The sequence below is a fragment of the Hippocampus comes genome, unplaced genomic scaffold (genome assembly GCF_001891065.2).
Source record: "Hippocampus comes isolate QL1 unplaced genomic scaffold, H_comes_QL1_v1.1 scaffold111, whole genome shotgun sequence".
Lineage (NCBI taxonomy): Eukaryota > Metazoa > Chordata > Actinopteri > Syngnathiformes > Syngnathidae > Hippocampus > Hippocampus comes.
The window spans coordinates 3,397,337-3,403,847 of NW_017805698.1; the positions used below are offsets into that span (position 1 = coordinate 3,397,337).

Below are 6,511 nucleotides of genomic sequence, written 5' to 3' on the forward strand. Positions count from 1 at the left end.
AGAAAAAAAAAAAGGTCTGAGAATAGAATTGAATAGAATAGAACGAAGACAAACTCTCCTGGTCTATTCCTGAAGAGGTCACTGTGCACCTTGGCATCATGAGACCAAGTGATCAGGAGCAACATTATTTTGTTTTTCTTTTCCACTCTACTTTTACTGACCAACTCTTGCCCCACAACAAGTGTGCGTGCGTGTAAGCATAGGTAGCTTTCATGTAATGGCATGCACATTCTCTCCCTCATAGGTGAACATCATTGGATCTGTGGCTGCACGCTGCATCACTGTCCAATCGCATTTAGGGGGAGCACCAGAGAGAGGGAGAGAGAGAGAAGGCTGGATGGGGAAGGGGGGGGGGAGTTAGCGAGGAAGAGAGGGGGGAGATTGATCGTTCGTCCTGGGCCTTTCACATCCCATCGGACAACCACTTCAAATCCTCTCTTAATGGCCGCTATTGCATTTGGATTACAGGTTGTGAGGATATTTTTTTCTTTTTGAGAGAAGGGAATCTGTTCTGTGCTGTTTTTCATAATTGTGTGTGTGTGTGTGTGTGTTTGTGTGGGTGTGTGTGGTGCGGGGGGTGGGGGGGGGGCAGGTTTGCACTCATAGGAGAGGACGAGCCCGCAAGCAGCATCGGCAGCATCAGCATTAGAAGTCGCATCTCCAAATATCCCATCCCCGACCACGTCGCGCTTCAGCCGCGGTGACACGCGGTGCACCAACGCGGACGTGCGCGCACATTTCAGGCAGCTCTCTGCAGCGCCGGACACAGGTTTGTGCTCTTTATTTAGTTAGACTCACAATATTTAGTCCAGCTATTCACTGCCAATGTATTTTATTTTTAAAATTGCGTTATTGTTTGGAGTATTACTGTTGTTGTGAGGGGGAATGCGGCGTGCGAGGGCGCCCCGCGGGGATGGTTGCACGGTGGCGGGCTGCAGGGGTTTGTCCTGGTAAATGGAGCGTTATTCAGCAGCGTGTGTGCGCGTGATCACCACTGGAATGTTAACTAGCACCTTGGACAGCGCACGCCCGCACACACACTCACACACACGCATGCACGCTCACTCCGCCGCCGTGGTGGTGTGCTGGTGGGAGGAGCGAGGCTGATCACCTCCACACTGTCATATCTGTGCGTGCGTGCGTATGATTAGACTGAATTGATGTTGCACTGTCTGGGCGTCTGCGTGTGTCATAATTCTGCCCTCTGGTCTGCAGGAAGTGATAGCAGCTGTATGCATGCATATGTGTGAGTCTGTGTGTGTGTGTGTGTGTGTGTGTGTGTGTGTGTGTGTGTGTGTGTGTGTGTGTGTATTGAAATGGATAAGGAGTTTGTTTTCGCCATTGGGAAAGAGAAAAAACCTGCACTTGTGCTCAGGGGCTTATAAACAGTCCTTCTGTGGGACAGAGATGAAGACGAAAGCGCGCGCGTGAGTGAGTGTGCGAGGGCGTGTGTGTGCGTGTGTGTGTGTGTTTGTGTGTGTTTGGGAGAGAGAGACAGTGTAATGAAATTAAGATGTGCGCATTGCTGATTAAAAGGGAATACTCATCAATTCCTTGAAATGTGCAGTGTTTCCAGAAAGTAATAAGAAAATCTTTATTGTCTCACAATGGAGAAATTTACAATCTACAGCAGATCACAACGTATTTCAAACGTTGCAAAAGAAATTTTCTTTTACAAAATTTGACACCAAACAATGTCAAATCCAAAACATTACTTTTGATGTTTGTGCAAATTTATGGAAGGGGGGAGGGGGCGGACGTCCCTAAAAATAGCCTGCAGCATCATAGGAACTTAATTGCTGCCGAAGGGGCTTGAACAAAATATCGACTGTGAATACACCGTGAACAAAGGAGCAAATATTTCAATTATCTTTTTTTCCCACCTTGTCATTGTTGCACATTGTCAGTTGAAATTTCAAGAGGTAAATGAACGGTCTGCAGTGAGGAAAAAGGCTACAAAACAATAAAACATGGGGGAGAAAAGAGACTGAATAGTTTGCAGACGCACTCTAATTATTGTGTGCGTGTACTGCACAATAAATAGACAACAAGGTGCATCTTTCAGTGGAGCACAAGAAACATGATGTAGGCCTGCAGTGCATTTTCTTTCAATGAAACGTCACGGTGACCTATTGGTTCACACATCTGCCTCACAGTCTAGAGGTTTTGATTCAAATCTTCACTTTCTATGTGAGGTGTATGCCGAATTTTTCCCCACACACCAATAAGATGCTTGTTAGGCTCACTGAAGACTTGGAATTGTTCGTAGTTAATGCGCGGGGTTGTCTATTAGTGCCCTGTGATTGGCTGACAAGTCCAAGGTGTCGCTCATTGACTCCAGGGAAGACAAACACTGTAGAAAATGGAGAACGCTTTTGAAACATTTTTTTGAAGCCAAATTATGGCTCAAAATGTAAAATTCTGAAGATGATGCAATGCTGAGTCAGGATTGATTGTCAGTTGAGCGTGTCGTAAAGATGTAGTGGCACAGTGGGCTTGGGGAGATGCTAAGGTTAGCCGCTAGTCAGCTAACTGTTGATTGCATAGCTTCTCTACACTTGTTATCAAGGGTAGGGTGCTTCAAATTTGACGGCACTTTTGATTTCTACCTCATGGCTTCTCATTATAATTACGAGTTGCTTGTTTTACCTTAATAAATATGACAGCAGTTAATTCATTTTTACACGTGTGCCGGTTAGTGTTTGAATAGTGACATACGTGAGCCCCCTCTACATTTCGAAATTGTTAGTGTTAGACACTGACTTTATTTTTCAATGTTTTACATTTGGTGTCCTTTTATCAGTTTTCCAAGATGCTTTTTCTAGCTATTCTCGTTGGTCAAAACTGCCTGGGAGATTGACATGGGCGGACAGCAGACGATAAGTTAGCTTAATGCTAGCTAGCTGGTATGAATAATGAGTGAATGAATGAGGCTTTGTAAAGAGATTTGGAGGGCAAATGGTGTGCTACGTCAGTGCACTCCATTTTGATCGAAAAGGTTCACTGAATTAAATGTTCAAATTGTGCTTAATGCTACAGTGGAACAAAAATATTGAATATATTCTTTAGGAATTAAACAATTTCCTTGTTTTTGATCAACACTTGGGCCTACTATGTGACTGTATTTCAATGTTGGCCTTATCTTGGTACTTTGAGTGATAAGTATTTTTTTGAGGGGGTACTTGGTGTAAAAAGTTGGAGAACCATTGGATTATATCATTATATGTATTTATTTGTATAAAGTGATCACAGTCTTGTGTCAAATAAAAGCAACACACCTTTGCTGTCACGAGATGTGTTGAAAGAAGCGTAGAAAACATGCTTCACTCATCCAGATACAAAGTTAGAAGCCTCCAAGCTCTTGACAGAATCAAAGTCCTTTCAAGTGTAGGCACTCTTCTTCACAAAAACAACAACAACAACAACAAAGAATGTTGCTATAGCTCACTTTGAGGAACAAACTGGCTTCATTTGAACAGTCTGAGTTTGAAAGTTTATCCAAGGAGTTGATGTTTTTCCCGCAGTCTTTCCCTCCAACCAACTAAAGTTTTTCAACATAGCGACTTTGAACGACTGGTTCCAATATGTCGATGTGATGGACATAATAGGGACATTTTTCACAAAACGAGACATAAGTAGACAGATGACACTTCTCTTCATGTTTCCGTTTTGCGTTGGTGCCCTTGAATATGGCGCTGAAAACGAAGCATTGTGGGGTCAAATGAAGTCAAAGTGTTATGAAACTGTTTTCCCTGGAATCCCTTGAAGTGCATTTCATTCTTTCATATGCTGTAAAATATCCTTGAGCCCTCAGCATGTCATGTAAAATAAGCAGCTCCCAACCTTATTTTGTGCCACATGTTCCTTAGGAAGCAGTATTTTTTTGGGAGTCTTGCACTCTTTCTCCTCAACAGACGAGACCCGTCTTGAGTTAATGGGAGACAACGACACCCAAGGTGTGTCACTTCCATCCAGTCTACCCTGTAAAATTTGTTTTCGTCATTGGCATGGCCGAAAACCCCTCTTTGCAAAGATAGCGTGTTGAAAATAGAAACTTGTAGCTTCTTGTCTGCCTCATATGACCTTTTCCTCTTTGCAAAGAAACTCTCCAAGGACTTTTGTTTTTTACTCATTTTTGCTAGCTTCTGGGTTGACTTTTTTGGGCAAGTACAACAGTTCAAGGCATTTTAAAAACAAGGAACAAAAAACATTAAAAAAAAAAGACAGCTTACCGAAATTACGAAAACGAGATACATTGAAAAAAAAATTCAAGTGCTTTAATTAAGGGTGAAAAAAAAAAGAAAAAAGTTCTGAACCCAGATTTTAAAACATGACTGATACAAGCGTTGTGTATTGAGGCACAGGCGGATGCACCTGATATTTAAAATAAAATTTCTTTCAAACTCTGAACAACAGTAAAATATTTTTTGTTGAGTCTCTGATTCTATGACTTAAAAACATTCCCTCTGCAGTGAATATTTTATTCGTGCGGCAGTTCAACACTGGCGGAGATTAATTCAATTTCCATCATTTCCTCTTGGGGAAATATTTGGAAATCCTAACCTTTGATCGACCTTCCACTCTATACGTGTGTGTGTGTGTGTGTGTGTGTGTGTGTGTGTGTGTGTGTGTGTGTGTGTGTGTGTGTGCGCGCATGTGTCTGTATGATAAAATTAAGTCAGTGTATTTGTAATTGCAACTGTACTGTGCTGGGGATACAAACACTGCGTGCATGTGTGAGACCGAGATAGAGAACGTGTGTGCGCAGGCTTCCTAACACCACTAGGGTCAGGAGCTCATGTGTGTTCATGGTTTAATTAAGCATGTGACGTGACTCTCCACCCTCTCAACACTAACCCACTTCCCCCATGCACCACTTTGCCCTCCACAGGATCTTGGGATGCGTGCACTGGCGTAGCAGGGGAGTGACATATGTCTGCAGCTCACACTCGCACACATCAGTCCTGACACGCCGACACACCAGTTCAAGCTGAGCAGTCACCATGAACGGCGCCGTTTCCTTTTTTATTTACACATGTAAGTCTATTATGGGGGTGGGTATGTGGAGAAAAGTACACACATGCATATATACTATGTGTGTGTGTATATATATATATACAGTATATAATATAAATATTTCAAGCATGAAGCATGAACAGCCTTTTAAGGTCCATTCCATTCAGATTCAAGTCCTGACTTTGACTACGCCACTACCAAACCTCCATTTTTTTTAAAGTCATTCAAAAGCCAATTTGCTGGTGTGTTTTGGATCTTTGTCCTGGCAAGTGACTCAACTCACTTTACAAAAAGCGGCTGTAAATGAGAATTAGAAATGTTTTTCAAAAAAGCTCTCCAAACTGTTTATTGCCACTCTCAGTTGAAGGTTGCTGTCAAACTAAACATAAAAGAAAGAGAATTAAACGTGTGTTCATACAACCACATAACAGGCTCATGCTAATCTAGAATGGGAAACTCCATTGGCACCCGGGTTTACAGTTAGCGTTTTTTTGTAGCAGTGCTTTTGCTCGCCTTTAAGCAATGTATACAACCATTGCTTTAACACAGGGAGACAGATGATCTGTGAAGAATGACTTACATTACTGCCGTACTGAGATAGTGCCTAGCTCTCAAATACAGCACTGTATATTCTTATGTCTATCTTATAAAGCCCCGAGGTGGCCAACGTTGGAATGAGCAGCACAATGTGCATTGAGGGAGAGTGACAAAAGCTATTGAATGTGCATTTTTAAAAAAATGTGTGCTTAATTCACGTTTTTATTAAGTATAATATTAAGGACTGCATTTGTTTCTCACAAAAAAAAAGTTACAAAATTATTTGGTTGTTTTGTGGGTGGGGTGGGGGCTGGAACAAATCACTGGAATTTGTCTTCATTTCAGTCAGGAAAAATGTTTTGAGATACTATTGTTCAAGTTACAAGCCTCGACAGAGAACAAATTAAATTTGTAACACTGGAATATACAGTCTTGAAATTTGTCATTAGTAATTATATGTATACAATACAATAAAAATGTTAATTTTACTCTCATTTATAACTACATTGAAAAATCTGAGAAACAGATAATTTCCCAGTGGTCTTCATTTTTTTCAGAGCACGTGTGTGCGACATTCTGGCTTGATTTACACTTCGATATCATTGACGAAGACTAACGATGTCATTCTGTCCTTTCCTTTCTCCATCGTTGTTTCCTCCTCCTCCTCTTCTCTTCCAGGAGGCAGTTTGGGCTTGTCATGGGGTTGAGCGGAAGGAGAGAGTGACAGAGGAACAGTGATGCTACTGTTTACATAACAAGACATTCACACACACACACACACACACACACACACACACACACACACACACGCACACACACACACACACACACACACAGACGCAAAGGGAATGACGCCAAGTGACTCACCACACACTCAGAGGCACTGAATGACACACACACACGCACACGCACACACACACACACACACACACACACACACACACACACACACACACAC

The 6,511-nt window shown here is 42.1% G+C and overlaps 1 long non-coding RNA gene across 1 annotated transcript; it reads left to right on the forward strand.

The window, feature by feature from the left end:
* Positions 1-362: 362 nt before the first annotated feature.
* LOC109523402 (uncharacterized) lies at positions 363-6,455 on the forward strand. The gene is made up of 4 exons (XR_002169754.1): positions 363-468; positions 593-769; positions 4,892-5,037; positions 6,232-6,455. It is a non-coding gene; the product is annotated as an uncharacterized LOC109523402 (long non-coding RNA).
* Positions 6,456-6,511: the final 56 nt, after the last annotated feature.